We start from the raw sequence: 15,679 nt of genomic DNA, 5'->3' as shown, positions 1-15,679 counted from the left end.
GCCACAACATTGAGACCAGTAGGAGGGGCAGAGGCACAGACAGGCTGGTCCCACACTCAAGTGTGGTGGATAAAAATCAGGAGAGACACCTTGGCAGGGAAGGTCTCCAGGAGGACGAAGGGGTCCCCCTCCCACACCAGGCGCCCAGCTCAGGGTTCCAGTGCCAAGAAGAGAAGTCCCCATAACTTCTGCCTGTAAAAACCAGTGGGAACTGAGGCTGAGGGAGGCTGCAGCTGCGTGAGCCCCAGGCAGTTCCTCTTAAAGGGCCCGAGCACAGACTTATTCTGACTTGCTCCCTCTGAGCTCGGAGGGGAGGCAGCTTGAGGGGCACCAGAGAACAGGGAAGAAGTGAGCAGTTTGGCCTCTGGACGAAGGTTGGAGGGGCAGCTTTCTCCTGGACAGATGTGCTGGTGGAGGTTGATGTTCCTTTGGTGAGCCCTTCACTAGAGTGACAGATGGCCACTGCCATATCTGGGACTCCAGCACCCTGGCTCAAACTGTTGGCTCCACCCTGGTGATTCCCTGGGGCCCACCCCCAACTTTCTGGCCCACCCAAGCTGTTTCCAAAGGCTTTACCATAGAATTGGCCTGTCTTGGCTCCTACTTCAGAGTTTCCTACAATCTCTCAAACAAGCAGCATCTGGTCTCAGCGAGCCCCATACTTCTTAAGTGGCCCCAGGCCTGGCACTAAAAGCAGCCAGCTGTGGTTCACAGCTTGGCTTTTCCTGGACACCTCTAAGCACAGCACATGCAGCAGCCAGCTGCGGATCATTCTGTAGCTTATGCAGGGTGGACCTGGATGCAGCACAGGCAGTGGCTGACGTTGCCCCAGAGTCAGCAAACACGATGGACAGCTTCAGACCATATTAAAACACCACCACCCAAACACCTCCACAAGTGACACACTCAATGAGTGGACTCAGTGGGTACCAGAGCCCTGATGAAGTAAGTCTTGCTCTGTGTGATGGGTCCCTGCACAGCTGATCCTCCAAGGTAGTCAGAGGCCAGTGGTTAGTGGGCATAGTGAGTTCTAGCAGCTGATCAGCCTGAATAAATCCCTCCCATTGATGTGCCAACAGCAATCAAGACTCAATTACAACAAAATGTGTACAGTCAATACGAGTGGTGCACCTTGAGGGCCCAGCTGGGGTGATCAGGGAGACCAAGCCACTGGATCCTACAGAACACCTACAACAGTAGGCCACCCTAGGAAGCCTAGGAGACATAGCAACTCTAGCTAATACATAGAAACAATCACAGGGAAGCAGCCAAAATTAGGAGACAAAGAAACATGTCCCAAATGAAAGAAAATAATTAAACAAAATGAAGATAAGCAATCTAACAGATGTAGAGTTCAAAACACAGGTTATAAGATTGCTCACGGAACTTGGTGAGACATTCAAGGGACTTACTGAGACCTTCAATGAACTTACGGAGACCTTCAATGAACTTAGTGAGAACATCAACAACATAAAAAAGGGCTAGTCAGAAATTAAGGATGTACTAACTGAAATAAAGAATAATTTACAGGGAAACAATAATAGACTAGGTAAAGCCAAGAAGCAAATCATCGATTTCGAATATAAGGAAGCAGAAATCACCCAACCAGAAGAGCAACAACAACAAAAAATTTTCAGAAAAATGAGGATAGTTTAAGGAGCCTCTGGGACAACTTCGAGCATGCCAACATTTGCATTAGAGGGGTGCCTGAAGAAGAGAGAGAACAAGAAATTGAAAAACTATTTGAAACAATAATGACATAAAACTTCCCTAGCTTGGTGAAGGAAACAGACATACAAGTCCAAGAAGCACAGAGAGTCCCAAACAAGTTGAACCCAAAGAGGTCCACACCAAGACACATCATCATCAAAATGCCAAAGGTTAAATTCAAAGAGAGAATCTTAAAAGCAGTGAGAGAAAAGTAGTTCATTACCTACAAAGGAGCTCCCATAAGACTGTCAGCTGATTTCTCAAAAGAAACTTTGCAGGCCAGAAAGAAGTGGCAAGAGATATTCAACGTGATGAAAAGCAATGACTTACAACCAAGATTACTCTATCCTGCAAAGCTATCATTTAGAATTGATGGACATACAGTCAGCCCTCGTTTATCACGGTTAACCAGTTCCAGACTCTACCGTGATAAATGAGTTTTTGCGAAGTAGGATTCTTTATTTATACAGTTGTCCCTAGCCACTTCGCGCTTTGACTTTTGCAGCTTCACTCTATCATGGTTTTTTCAAATACCATACTACCGTGATAGAGTGAAGCCGCAGAAGTCAAAGCACAAAGTGGTGAGGGACTACTGTATCAAGAATTTTCCAGACAAGAAAAAGCTAAAGGAATTTATCACCACCAAACCAATATTATATGAAATGTTGAAGGGTCTTCTTGAAGGTGAAGAACAAAAATATGAACAATAAAATGGCAATTAATACATAGCTATCAACAATTGAATCTACAAACAAAATGAGCAAGCAGAACAGAAACAGACTCATAGATACAGATAACTTTTTGTTGGTTGCCAGATGGGTGGGTGCTAGGGAGATGCGTGAAAAATATGAAGGAGTTAAGAAGTACAAATTGGTTGCTATACTGATGAACCTCAAAGGGAATGGAGGAGGGAGGGTGGGATGAGATAAACCAAAGAACTTCTATGTATAGATGCATAACCAATGGACACTGACAATAGCATGGGGAAGGCAGGAGGGGGCGGGATTGGGGAGGAGAGAGTCAACAGGAAAAAAGGGAGAAACATCTGTAATACATTCAACAATAAAGATGAGTTAAATTTTTTTTTCTTTTTATTGATTTTTAGAGAGAGGAAGGGAGAGATAGAAACATCAATGAGAGGGAACATCAATTGGCCACCTCCTGCATGCCCCCCACTGGGGTTCAGGCTCACAACCTGGGCATGTGCCCTGACTGGGAATCGAACCAGCTACCTCTTGGTGTGTGGGTCGATGCTCAACCGCTGAGCCACACCAGCCAGGCAACAATTTATTTGCTCTTAATTTCACTATTTTTTTAAAATTTTTTTTGCATCTTGTGCTTAGGGCTGGGTATATTTGGGTTTCATTCCACAGGGAGAGTAAAGTGTACTGAAAAAGCACACACTTTCCCAGGAATATTTCTGTTTCCAGATGTTTCCCTATTCTAATTCAAGTTCTTCATTAGGGACCTGAGACTTGCCATGGCAAGTCAGATGTTAAGAATACCTTCCAAGTAAATCTCCAGTTTGAATACAAGGAAAATCAAATTCCATTGCAACAAAATATCTGTAAATTCATGAACTATTAACTGGCACCAATTTAGGAGTATAAAACTCTCCAAACACAATTTAACACATCACTTTATTCCAGCAACATTTACTATAAACAAACCTAAGTACAGCAACAACAAAACCAAGATATCCTCATTACCTGTTATAATGAGAAATAATCTATCAATTATTTTTAGCCCTTTAGTTGTTATGATATTTATTATTTTCATTTTTGAACTCTAAGTTACATCGTGCTATGTAGAATTTTTTAAAATTTTACTACACCCTTAGTTTTCTAAAATATATACAGCCTGTGGATATTCAAGAATAAGTGATTATCAATTAATAGCTTCTCCATCTGCACAGGTGACTGCCAACTAACAATGATTGACTTGATCTTGATTTGGACAAGAGATATCTTTTCCTTTCCTAAGTATCATGCCTTGCATTATCTTAAAGAATTAAGAACAATTGTGTTTTTCAGCAATCATAATAGTGAAAATACTCAATATTAAATGTTTTGTCACAAACAGCAACAACTTGACAAGTTTCACATTTTCCTATGTAGGTGAAACTACAGTATAGGACAAAATAAAAAGTGATTTCAAGGATAAAGCCTACTCATGGATACTACTGGTACTAATACATATTTTAACTAGAATATGAAACTTGTGTTAATGGATTTTCATTTCCTTTTGCATTTGATTTTGGTTGCTCTAAATTCACTGTTTCTCCAAAATAAAAGTGAGTTTAATACTGACTTTATCGGTGGCATTTTTCTGTTTTGGATAGGTTCAGGGTTTTAACTTAGTCACTGAAAAAAATTTGCCACCAGGAAACCAAGCACTATTTTTCTTTGTTTCTTTGTTTGTTTTGTTTGTTTGTTTTACTTTTCTGGGTTCAAGAATAATGCCTGAATATGAGGTGATTGTTAAATAAAGCTTGGTCTAACAAAACGTAGCTTGTATAATAATGAAATTTGGTTAAAAAATGTAATTTTAAAGTTATTGCAAAAGAACTGAGGAATTAAATAGAAATACCTAGAAGAGAGGTTTCTGAAAAATATGTCTCACAGGGAAAGAAAAGCCATCATATTCAGATGATACATATTTTCTGATGATTGATGACTTGAGATGACAGAAGTCAGATAAACGTGCATGGCCTCTTTAAATGGTATAGAGAGGTTGTCTTCCATAATAAAGCAAGGAACAGTCTGCGCCGATCAGGATTCTAGGGCAACTATGTAATTTAAAATACTAGGCTCCTTTGTTCTTAATAAATAAGTGTGGCTAACAAAGTGGCCTTTTTTGCTCCTAATTAAGGGCTCTGGCCAGACTCAAAAGGTAAGTAAGTACCCTGTTTCTTTTCAGGATGACTGATTATTCTGACCTTATTTTATCTGGTATATTTTAGGTTGGAAAAAAAAGGGGGGGAGGATACTTGTAATAAAATGAAATAAAAACTCATACTATACTCTTCTATATTACACTATAAATCCCTGACCAAAATGCCAAATCCACACACTTGCTGAGGTCCATATCATAGGCATTCTCCAAAGGGCCCAGCTTATGAAGCTTACTTTGTACTGCCCAGCAATCTGAATTTGTTTTGATCAGGATATTATACAAGGAGTTGGAATAAACCAATATCAGACATGAAAATTAAGTTGAAGAATCTTTGTCCAGTACCACACCAAGAACATGGTGCATGAACCAAACAACCACTCCTTTAACCTAGACATTTCAGATTTGCTTTTGCTTGAATTATCTTGATATTACTTCAATTCCTTATTGCCCTTTACAAGGCACAACCTATCTTCATCTTCTTCTAATCGTTTCAAATAATTCTGATTTGTTGACAAAAGAACAATGAAAGAGGCTCTTGTTATCATTAACTCACCCTCAAAGCAAATGCTTCAAAGTACATTTTTAGATGACCGATGGAGAAATGGTAGGAACCTGTAAAGAAGCTTTGCTGTTAATGTATTTGTTTCCCAGGTGGGAGGTATCTCGGCTATTCCACAAATGTAGAAAAAAGGGAGATTCCATTATGCTATGTTTGTAAACAATGCCATTTTTTTTTACCAAGCCAGGTCCCTCCCTTGAGACAGCTTTCTACAAAGAATACTATTTAGTGGATTGCTGGTTCAATCTGCCTATGATGTCATTATTTCCAAGATCTTGAAAGAGACTATTTTGGTTGAGGAGGCCGTAGGCTCTATTTCAATAATTTGTCAAAAGTACCATTATTCTCTAGGAACCAAATAAAAAATGTTTATTTTTAAAGTTTAATTGTTATCATTCCCTTCCACAACATAACAGGAACTTATAAGTGAGTGGCACATTGGATCTAGCCACAGACCATTCATTTAACTTTTAGAACTTGGCTCTTAGCATTGTGGAGAAACAGCTAACTTTAATAGACAACCAGCAACAAAACTGTTATATCTGTTCATAGATTGACTTCAGACTTGAATACTATGTTTTTCAGAGAGAATTCAAATGGCTTCTGTGAACTGTATATATTTATAATCTAGCCCCTGGGACTTCATGTGTTTCACCAATGCTCAGCAATTACAATAGAAACTCATTAGTAAAAAGAAGTAAGGCTCTTGTATCATGATAACCAAGGAGCCTGAACATCCTTTTTCAGAGTATTAGGAAAGATTATTCCTTTTATCTCCTCCTCCCTCATTTTCCCTTTTTCTCTTTTTCTTCCCCTTCCCCTCAAAAAGCATGAGGGCATGTATACACAGGCCATTATACAAACACATACACATAGCCCTTCACTGACTTGGCTTTGTTTTTTATTATTTATTTTTGTTACAGATGTTTCTCCTTTTCCCCCTGGAGACACCCTCCCCCCTATCCTGTCCCCCATCAAGCACTGTTGTCTATGTCCATTGGTTATGCAAACATGCATATAAATTCTTTGGTTTATCTCATCCCTCCCTCTAGCCCCCCTCCTCTGAGGTTGGTCAGACTGAACCATACTCGCTTCTATGTCTCTGGGTCTGTTTTGTTCATCAGCTTTTTATGTTCATTATATCCCACAAATAATTGAGATCATGTAGTATTTGTCTTTCTCTGATTGGCTTATTTCGCTTAGCATGATATTCTCCAGGTCCCTCCATGTTGTCTCAAAGGATACGAGATCTTTCTTTCTTACAGCTGCATAATGTTCTATTGTGTATATGTGCCCAATTAAACAATGGGCAGAGGACCTAAATAAACACCTCTCCAAAGAGGACATACAAATGGCCAAGAGACATATGAAAAAATGCTCATCATCACTAACCATCAGAGAGATGAAAATTTAAATGATTATGAGGTATCACCTCACACCTGTCAGATTGGCCGCCATCAACAAATCATAAAACAACCAGTGTTGGTGAGGGTGTGAAGAAAAGGAGACTCTAGTACACTGCTGGTGGGAATGCAGACTGTGCAGCCACTATGGAAAACAATATGGTGTTACCTCAAAAAATTAAAAATTGATCTTCCATTTGACCCAGTGATCCCACTTCTAGGAATACATCTTAAGAAGCCTGAAACACCAATAAAAAAGAATATATGTACCCCTATGTTCATAGCAGCACTATTTACAGTTGCTAAGATCTGGAAACAGCCCAAGTGTCCATCAATAGATGAGTGACTTGGATTTTGATGCAGAGATACACTCCAAAGCATTTTAGAAAAATAATTTTATCAAGATGCATGGGACTTTAAATGAAATTATTAGGCATTATAAATAATTATCATTGTTCTCTTATTCATCCAAATGTATTCTCTTAATCAGTGAAAAACCAAACCAGGCAGAGAATGGTCAGTATGTTTAAAAAAGCCACCAACTTGCATATTTCAGGAGCCAAAGGGAAAGACAAGTAATCAATTATACTCTCTCTAAAATGGCCAAAAGTCATACACTAGCATACATGTTAAATTTGATGTAACCAAAAATGCCAATCATACCCATTTGCCACAGGTGTTCTATACAGGTATATGAAGGGTAAAAATCCAGAAATACTGGCCCTATACCTGCAAGGCCATCTACTAAGCCAGAAACAACTGAAAAAAATATTTTCATGATATCTGGTGCCATCAGAGACAACCGACATGTCTATAATATGCTGTCTGATTTCAAAATCTAAATAACTGTTTATTTGTATATCTTTCCAATGAAAAACAAACTAATACTGGCCTCAAAATCAAAAACCAAATCTAGCAGATGCTCAGCCATGATCTGATAAACCCAGAGGTAAAGCCCCAAAACAGCCACATAAAATTAATACTACAAATTGATAAGCACACCAATATTTCTTAATATCATTTTCATATCAAACTAGAGGATCCAACATAGGAGTGAGATGCAGACTATGAGAAATTTCCAGACCGAGTGTCTTAATGATTCTGAGATACCTACATGAAGAATGGGATTGCAAGACATTTTGAGCTGATGAGATGACTGCCAAACTGACAGGAGCACATTGGAAAGAAGATGGATTTTGGGATCTCAAAATTGAAGTAAACAAGTCAAAGAACTCTCACTAAGTTAAAAAGAGTAATAAAACACGAGAGTATTTCAAGTTTCTAGAATTTGAGATATCTTTATAACAAGATTTAGCTGTATACATCAAGACCAATTTAACTTTTAATGACAGCTTCCAGACTTTGAGGTATTAAATAAACATAGATTTTTTAAAAAATTATTTATTAATTTGTTTTTGTTACAGATGTTTCTCATTTTTCCCCCATCAACACTCTAATCCCCTTCCCCCCAACCCCATTCCCAGCTTTGTTGTCTATGTTCATTTGTCATGCATACATGCATGTAAGTTAAAGTCACCCAATGTCTCCTTTGACAATGATATCAACACTGGGATGTTTTTATATTTGAAGATTAGGTTACTGCTTTTACTATCAGAATGAATTGTACTTTGGTGGTGGAAAAAAGAATCTAAGAGTTACCTGCTGGCTCTTTCCTGGACTCCCTGTAAATAAAAGCACATGTTTTCAATATGGCTACCTAAGCTTCCAGATAATGCCTGGGCCTGGGAAACAAACTCTGCTAAACTAACTTTATCTTAGACACATTATTATTAGTTGAACCAACTGACTCAGACACTTATAACTGACAATGTAAGAAGATGTAGTGGGCTGATTTTTAATTGTTTAAAAAATCATCCAGCCTTCCACAGAGGGGACAATGTACTATAATTTAAAAGAAAGATTATATATCATGTTGCATTTCTATAGTAACTTGCATCTGAAGATTTCTAGTGATTTTTTATTTATTTATTTTTTTATCCTCACCCGAGGACATTTTTCCATTTTTTGTTCAGGTTGAGTGGGAAGGAGAGAGAGGAACCGAGAGAGAGAGAGAGAAACATCGACGTGAAGGGACACATCGAGTGGCTGCCACCCGCACGACCAACCAGGGCCGGGGACAAACTGCAACCGAGGTATGTGCCCTTAGCGGGAACCGAACCCGGGTCTCTCAGGACCGCAGGCCGACGCTCTAACCGCTGAGCCAAACCGGCCAGGGCTCTAGTGATTTTTTAGACATTAATTTCCATAATATGCTAGGATGCCTAAGTGGAGAGAAAGAGCATTCATCTCATTTTACAGGAAAGAGAACAAGCCTAGTCTGGGTCTCCTAGTAGCTACAAACCCATACTCTCATTCCCAGACTAGGTGGACAAGAGACAGGCCGACCACTAACCTTACCAGCCAGATGGGCCCAACTGAGAACTTTTATCATCTTGTTTCAAATTTCACGTAGTCATTATACATGTCATTCCCCTCACTGGTTCATTAGCTCCTTGAGGGTAAGTCATAACTGTATACTTTCATACTGCCTAATACAGTGCTTTATTCCTAGTAGGCATTAAATACACAAGTGAAACACTGAAACTGAACTCTATACATTCTATGTATTTGATGCAGCTCTGAGTTTTTCATAATGTTGTATCACTCCATATGCCTACTCAAACCAGGTCTGAGCCAAGAAGGCCTGATATAGAAACTAGCTACCATCTGATTATCAACATCTCTTTTTTACTATACAACTTTGTAATGTCCAAAGAGCTTCTATGTCTTGCTCTTATTTGAGCTAGACACCAGCATGTGAAGAAGGAAGTACCATCCCCATATTTCACATGAGGAATTAACAGAGTATAAAGTTTAAGTGACTTACCCAGGGTCACAAAATAAGTGAAAAAACTGAGACCAAAATCTCCAACTTTTCTCAATTCCCTTTCCACTACACCAAAACAATGTGTATCCAAGTAAACCTACAAATACATACACACTCTTCAAATATATGCTTTACCCTCCCAAAATATTCACATGACACTTCTCGCCTTTTCACTTCAACCCACGTCAGGATGGTACTTACTAATTTCAACTGCTTTTCTCATCCAAAGGCTAGGTGATTTACTGAGAGAATTCCAACAGGTTTCATTAGCTTGAAATACCAATTCTTAGATGGTCTTGTTTTGGAGCGTGTCTGTTCTGGAGGACTCACCAAGGGAACTCTGCTATCAGAGACAAGGGTGTGCTGTTTCAGAGAGCCTCACCTGGGAGATACCATTACAATGTGCAATGGAGGGAAGCCATTTCTAAGATAATTTGATCAGGAGGAGCTGGGCTACGTGCTATGTGTTAGGCAGATTTACAAAAGCAGCCAGAGAAGCAAGGGAGGTAACTAGCTCTTTTTACAGCTGCCTAGTTTCAATCTTAGATCCTACAAAAGATAACTAACACACATTCAAGCACACTCACATAGAATACATTCATGTTCTCTCTCGTATACACAAGCAAATGAGGTAGGTTCTGTTGTAGTCCTGTTCTCTGCTAACATCTTTATGAGTAATTGGAACTTGACATTAATTGAATCCAATAAACCAGCATATTATAGTTGCAAATTTCAATGACAGGTTGCAAATAAGGAAATCGATAGGTATACCCCAGCATCCAGACCTCATATACTGCATATATTATGTGAGACAAATAGTTCTCTTTCGAATGACTTCTTAAGCTTATAAATGTATGCAGCACAATACTTTATTATTTATTGTGTAGGTTACATGAGATAATGCCAAGAAAATGCTAATGAACATCTGATGTGTATTTATGTTGGCAAAATGATGCATTATTATAGGTTTCAGCTTTCTATTTTCAACACTGATGCTTCAAAGAAAAGAAAATGCATCAAGAACAGAGGTAGAAAAATTTTATTCATAAGAACATAACAGTTTGAGGACAATCCCCTAAGGAGTGGGGAGCTGAGAGAGGGATGAACAACAGAATTTATATGCATATAGGCATGAACAGTGGACATGGACAACAATCGGGGGAAGGGGCGGGGAGGGAAGGGGGAGGGGGGAACCACTGGGGGAAAAAAGGAGAATCATTTGTAACAAAAATTAATCAATAAAAAAAAAAAAAAAAAAAAAGTGAATAACTTAATAGATGTCCCAGCCCAGCTGGTGTGGATCAGTGGACTGAATGTCATCCCCTGGACTGAGAGGTCCCCATTCGATTCCCAGTCAGGGCACATGCCCGGGTTGTGGGCTTGATTTCCTGTGCGAGGCATGCAGAAGGCATCTGACTGATGTTCTCTCTCATCAATGATTCTATCTCTCTCCCCTTCCTCTCTCTCTAAAAAATCAATAAAACCATATTTTTAAAAAAATGATGCCTCAAATAAATGTGTGGGGAAAAGGAAAGGGAAGTAAAACATGGGAATGAAACATTTCCTAGTTCTCAAAACAGAATAATGTTCCCAGAGGGATCACAGAATATAGCACTTGAACAGGTTATTGAAGGATGAGTAGGAGTTCACCAGGATTTGAAAAGTAGAAAGCACCAGCTTGGTGTAAGCCATTGTTCAACAGTATATTCTAACCAACTAATACCCGAAGCATGGTATATTTCTTGTTGATTTTTTAGCCATGTTCCCATTTCTGTTGAACTAAGTGATGCTGATGTCCTGTAAGGAAGAGAACAGATCCCTCTAAACTCTGGAAGTAACATGTACAAAACTTTAACAAGTCAAAACACTTGCTCCTGATGAACTACAAAAGAAAGGTCAATATGGCTTGACACAAAGCATTTTGTATAACTATAGCTATATATGAACTAGACAGAGTTCTTTTGGGGAACTGTACTAACAACAGAAAACTTAGAAAAAAACTCCTTCCTTTCACTTGAAAGAAATCTCTTTTCTTAGAAGAACTAAGTTGCATCTTATTATTCAATTTTAAAGGGGGGGTTGTGGTTGGGTGTTGATTTTTAGTTATTAGGTCTTCAATAAAACTAAAAGAATTGTCTCAAACAAAAGAGGAATGGCTAATTCCAGCTCCACTTCTGGCTTATTCTGTGATCCTGAGGAAATCATTAAACCTTTATAAATTCTTTTATTCAGTATTTACACACTGTCTAATGTTCCCAGAAAGACAGAGAATGCTTTGGAAGGGCAGAGGAAGGGTACTTAATGCTGCCCAGAGGAGTCAGAGGATATAGTACTTGAGCAGGGTATTGTAAGATGACTAGGCATTTACTAGGTTCTAGGGTAGGAGATGAACAAGGTATAGTCCCTGTCCTTGAAGAGATTTAAAATGTAATGAATTTGGCCATGACAGCTCAGTGCAAAGATGACAACAGTTTGTTACTAATGGAGAAAGAAAGGAACTCCTAAGAGCCTGAGGAAGGAGACGTTACAGAGGAAGTATACTTAATCAGAATTAGGAAGAACAAGTGACCAAACCATGGGGAGGGCATTTTTCAGGCACAAGGAACAGCAGTTGTTAAGGCCCAGAGGATATTACAGATTATGCATTGTATTATAGAACTGCAGAAAACTTGGTGTGATGGAAAAAAAGTATAAGACTGGCAAAGAACAAATGAAGAAGGTCTTTGTATGCCTTTCTTTGAGGTTTGGACTTTTGTCTAGATGAAGAGATTTCAAGTAGTGGAATGGCAAGATCAGCTTCAAATTTCAAAACTATTACTCAGGTGACAATGTAAAATATGTTTAAGGTTGAAGACTTTGGGAATTTTCCCCTATGGAATGGGATGTTCCAAGTAGCAACATGAAAATTATTTTCAAAAGAGACAACACTGAGAAAATGAACCAGGAGAGAAGTACAGGCAGTATGGGAATAGAAAGACAGGAAAAAATAAATTTTAAGAAGAGGCTCTATTTTGGACATTGGCCAAAGATGGAAAGACCTAGTGGGATGAACTGATCTCAGGACTCTAAATGGAAATCTGGTTAGAAATATATTTCTATCCTACAAACCCCAGAGGAGTTTGGTAGGCCTAAATGTGATTTTTTGTTTTTGTTTATTTATTTATTTATTTTTTAGTCTGTAGGAATTTTGCAGCTTTACTGAGGTATAATTGAAAAATTAAAATTATATATATTTAAGATGTACAATGTGATGGCTTGATATTAATATACATTGTGAAATGATTTCCACAGTCAAGTTAATTCACACATCCATCACCTCACATAGTTACCTTTTTTTGGTATAGTAAGAACACTTAAGATCTATTTTATTAGCAAATTTCAATTATACAATACAATATTATCAACTATAGTCACCACATTGCACATTATCTCCCCAGTATAACCTTTAATTTTTTTCTGTTCCAAACAGAACAGTGCTTCATTTTCTGTTTTCTATTTGTTTTGTTGTTGTTGTTGTTTTTAATGAGCACAGACAACTATCTTAGAATGGTGATTAAAAAACACAACAAATGGAGGACTTCAAGTCAAGATGGCGGCATCGGTAAACGCAGTATCACGTCCTCCCACAACCACATCAAAGTTACAACTAAACTACAGAACAACCCTTATTCAAAGCCACCTGAAATCAAGCTGAATGGAAGTCCTACAACTACGGAATTAAAGCAGCAGCCTCATCGAGACTGGTGGAAGGGGAGGAGGCGCAACGGGCTGGTCCCACAACCACATGTGGCAGATAAAAATCAGGAGAATACCTCAGCTGAAAAGGTCCTCCCAAAGGACTGAGGGTTCCCCGTCCCAAACCAGGTGCCCCACGCAGAGTTACAGTGCCAGGAAGAGAAGTCCTCATAACTTCTGGCTGGATAATCTAGCGGGAACTGAGGCTCAGGGAAGCTGATGGGGCTGGAGCCCCAGGCAGCTCCTTAAAGGCCCTGTGCATGAACTTAACGGACTCACTCCCTCTAAGCTCGGAAGAAAGGCAGCTTGAGGGGCACCAGAGAAATACAGGGAAGAACTGAGCTGTTTGGCACTGGAGCGAGGGCTGGAGAGGGCGCTTTCTCTGGGACAAACGTGCTGTCAGAGGCCTTTATTTCTTTGGTGAGCCCCTTTCCTGGGGCGGCAGACAGTCACCATATCTGGGACTCCAGCAACCTGGTTGCCCCATCCTGGTGATTCCCTGAGGCCCCACCCCACCCAACTTTTAGGCCCACCCAATCTGTTGCCAGTTGCTTAACCATAGGATTGGCCTGTCTTGGATCCTGCTTCAGGTTTTACTAAATTCTGTCAAACAAGCAGCATCCGGTCTCAGCTAGCCCTATACCTCTCATTCAGTAATGCACAGAAACAAACACAGGGAGGCAGCCAAAATGAAGAGACAAAGAAACAGGTTCCAAATGAAAGAACAGAACAAAACCCCAAGCAAAGAACTAAGCGAAATGGAAATCAGCAACCTAACAGATACTGAGTTCAAAATACTGTTTATAAGGATGCTCAATGAACTTAGTGAGAACCTCTGTGAACTTAGTGAGGGCCTCAAGAGCATAAAAAAGGACCAGTGAAAAATGATGGATGCACAGTCAGAAAAGAAGGAGGCATTAACTGAAATAAAGAATAATTTATACAGATTCAATAGTAGAGTACATTAATCCAAGAAGCAAACCATTGATTTGGAATATAAGGAAGCAAAAAACGCTCAATCAGAACAGCAAAAAAAAAAGAATCCAAAAAAAAAAAAATGAGGATGGTGTAAGGAGCCTCTGGAACAACTTCAAGTGTGCCAACATTCACATCTTGGGGGGTGCCAGAAGGAGAAGAGAGACAATAAGAAATTGAAAACTTTTTGAAGCAATAATGGCAGAAAAATTCCCTAACGTGGTGAAGGAAACAGACATACAAGTCTAGGAAGCACAGAGAGTCCCAAACAAGATGAACCCCAAGAGGCCCACACCAAGACACATCATCATCAAAATGCAAAAGGTTCAAGACAAAGAGAGAATCTTAAAAGCAACAAGAGAAAAGCAGTTAGTTACCTACAAGGGAGTTCCCATAAGGCTGTCAGCTGATTTCTCAAAAGAAACTTTGCAGGCCAGAAGGGAGTGGTAAGAAATATTCAGTGATGAAAAGCAAGAACCTACAACCAACATAACTCTATCCTGCAAACCTGTCACTTAGAATTAATGGCCATATAAAGAGTTTCCCAGACAAGAAAAAGTTAAAGGAGTTCATCACCATCATCACCAAACCATTATTATAGGAAATGTTGAAGGGTCTTTTCAAAGAAAAAGATAAAATATATGAACAAACAAAATGGCAATGAATACATATCTATCGACAATGGAATCTATAAACAAAATGAACAGGCAGAATGAAAACATTCTCATAGATACAGAGAACATTTTGTTGGTTGCCAGATGGGAGGGGGGTTTGGTGAATGGGTGAAAGAGGTGAAGGGATTAAGAAGTACAAATTCATTGCTAGACTGAGAAACCTCAAAGGGAAAGGGGTTGTGGGGGTGGGAAGAAATAAACCAAAGAACTTTTATGCATAGCCAATGCACACAGACAACAGTGTGGGAAAAGGCGGGAGGAGGGCAGGAGTGGGGAGGAGGGTGTCAGTGGGGGAAAAATGAGGAACATCTGTAATACATTCAACAGTAAAGATTTAGAAATCTTAAAAAAAACAAACAAAAGCACAACAAATGGCCCTAGTTGGTTTTGCTCAGCAGTTAGAGCACAGGCCTGATATCCAAAGGTTGAGTATTTGATTCTGGTCAAGGGCACATAGTTGGGTTGCAGGTTCAATCCCCAGCCCTGGTGCAGGGTCCTGCAGGAGACAACCAATTGATGTGTCTCTCTCACACTGATGTATCTCTCTCTCTTTCTCCCTCTATCTAAAAATCAATGGAAAAATATCCTCAGGTGAGGATTAACAAAACATAGATAAATAGATAAATAAAAATAAAAATAATAAAACAACTAATGGCCCTGGATGGTTTGGCTCAGCAGTTAGAGCATCAGCCCTTTAACTGAAGGGTTACAGGTTCAATTCCAGTCAAGGACATGTGCCTGGGTTGCAGGTTCAATCCCCAGCCCTGGTCAGGGTCATGCGGGAGGCAACCAATCGATGTGTCTATCTTACATTGATGTTTCTCTTTGTGTATGTTCCTAC

At 39.4% G+C, this 15,679-nt stretch overlaps 1 protein-coding gene across 2 annotated transcripts in view; it reads right to left on the bottom strand.

The window, feature by feature from the left end:
• PAK3 (p21 (RAC1) activated kinase 3) overlaps nt 1-15,679 on the bottom strand; it is a 420,017-nt gene that overhangs the window by 134,890 nt on the left and 269,448 nt on the right. The window lies entirely within an intron of this gene.

Source organism: Molossus molossus, unplaced genomic scaffold (assembly GCF_014108415.1).
Source record: "Molossus molossus isolate mMolMol1 unplaced genomic scaffold, mMolMol1.p scaffold_m16_p_2, whole genome shotgun sequence".
Classification (NCBI taxonomy): Eukaryota; Metazoa; Chordata; class Mammalia; order Chiroptera; family Molossidae; genus Molossus; species Molossus molossus.
The sequence above is the reverse complement of the archived record's forward strand: the minus strand, read 5'-3'. Positions and strand labels throughout refer to the sequence as shown.